Below are 2,189 nucleotides of genomic sequence, written 5' to 3' on the forward strand. Positions count from 1 at the left end.
CACCGCCATCTCTTATCTTCCCCTATCCAAAACCTTGATCTTTTCTACTCCCTCTAATTTCACCCCAAATCCACTTTTTTGAAATGCCAACTTCTTTCCGAGAAGTCCTTGGTGTCCTTGTGTTTATACTTCCCCCACCCCCCTCCCCTTCCCAGGCCGCCTCCCCCCAAGCCCTCTCCCTCCCACACATTCCCGATGTCCCTGCTCTCAAATGTTGTGTTTATGTGCTTCCCCTTCTCTCCCCATCTTGTCTACCACTCCCCTTTTTATATACTTTGTTTCTTTGTCTGTTTGATTTGTTTGTGTGATAAATGTTAGCTCTTTCACGAGCCTCGATTATGTATACAAAAAAAAACAAAAAAAACAAAACAATCACCCAATGGTGAAGAATCACTTAAATAATCAATAGTTCTCATTTGCGAATCCATATTCAGATCTTCACCAAAATCGAATCGAATCTTCCTTGTCAGACACCCAAGTGGTCCACAAAGTTTCGTCCAAATCTGTCCACAACTGTTTGAGATATCCTTCTTTGAATCGTTCTTGCCCAGATCTCCCAATGGTGAAGAATCGCTTTAAAATTGTACGAGCTGGATCCTGATCAAGATCTTCACCAAAACTGAATCGATTCTTCCTTGTCACGCACCCCACCTCGCCACCAAGTTTCGTCCAAATCTGTCCACAACTTTTTGAGATATCCTGTTCGCGAAGGGACAAAAAGACAAGCAGACAGGAGTGAAAACATCACCTCCATCCACCAATGGTGCCGGAGGGAACGAGACTCTCACTTGGGAAATTCTTTCGATCCTTCAAGAATATCCAAAGAGAGTCAGTTGTTGCCTACGACCATACCACCCTGAATACGCCCGATCTCGTCCGATCTCGGAAGCTAAGCAGGTTCGGGCCCGGTTAGTACCTGGATGGGAGACCGCCTGGGAATACCGGGTGTTGTAGGCTTCTTTTTCTCCTGCAGGGGGAGTCTTGGTTTGTTCATTGTTTGATTGTTTGTTCATTGTTTGATTGTTTGATTTTGATTGAAACTCTTGTTTTGATTGTCTGATATTTGTGCTGATTGACACGCTCGCTGGTATGTTCGTTTTTGCCGCACTACTCCTCATCTTCAACTACAACCACCACTACTACTAGCCTTCAACTACTACTTACTACCACAAGGACTTCCACCTCCACTATATGCCTACGAGGATTACTACTAGCCTCCTCCTATCAGTACCGCTTCTGCGACTACGACGCGCCTACCACTTCGACTACCACTACTACGACGAGCTGACTACTACCACTACTACCACTAGCCTTATAAAAACCACGAGTATCACTGCCACCACCACCATTACCGAGAAGGAATTGGAAAGAATGCCAGGGTTCTCCATTGAAAAAGAAAATCGTGATTGAAAGAAAAGTTATAAATGGGAATTAAAAGTGAACGACAACGGCACTCAGAAGAGAGAATACCTCCGCCAGGTGCACAGTTTACGTTTTGTATTCCAGAGTAGAACAGAAAATCACAAAACAGAATCACATTTAATCAAAATCATCCGTCCACAACTTTTTGAGATGTCCTTCTTTGTATCGTTTTTGCCCCATCTCCCAATGGTGAAGATTCACTTTAAAATTATACGAGCTCGATTCGGATCCGGATCTTTACCGAAATTGAATCGATTCCTCCTTGTCACACACACAACCTCTCCAAAAAGTTTCGTCCAAATCCATCCATAACATTTTGAGATATCCTGCCATGTATCGTTTTTGGCCTTATCTCCTGATGGTGAAGATTCACTTAAAAAATCAATAATTCTCATTTGCGAACTGTTCTATTTTCGTCAGAACTGTATTTATTTTATGGTGTGTATACCTACAGTGGGTCCCTAGGAAGATTATCGGTGTTTATCTTTCTTACCTGCATAAAATATCGTCGGTTAATTCGTGCCGCGTATTTTGAGGCCTTGTACCGTGTCCTACCTTGAGGCCTTGTTTTCCTCTCAGCGGTCCGTCGATTGTGCTCCAATAACTTTCGTTCTCTGTGTTTCCCAGTCTTTTCACCCCATGCTTCCTTGTTTAAAATCTCAACTCCCAAAAAAAAACAAAAAAAAAAAACATTTCCTTCTCTGTGCTTATTCGTTGTTCTTATTTGTTTATTCGTTGTTCTTATTCGTTCGTTCATTCTTCGACCA

At 42.7% G+C, this 2,189-nt stretch overlaps 1 non-coding gene across 1 annotated transcript; it reads left to right on the forward strand.

Moving 5' to 3' along the window:
• Positions 1-838: 838 nt before the first annotated feature.
• On the forward strand, positions 839-957 carry LOC144894165 (5S ribosomal RNA). The gene has a single exon (XR_013624874.1). It is a non-coding gene; the product is annotated as a 5S ribosomal RNA (ribosomal RNA).
• Positions 958-2,189: the final 1,232 nt, after the last annotated feature.

This window comes from Myxine glutinosa, chromosome 10, assembly GCF_964187855.1.
Source record: "Myxine glutinosa chromosome 10, kmMyxGlut1.1, whole genome shotgun sequence".
Classification (NCBI taxonomy): Eukaryota; Metazoa; Chordata; class Myxini; order Myxiniformes; family Myxinidae; genus Myxine; species Myxine glutinosa.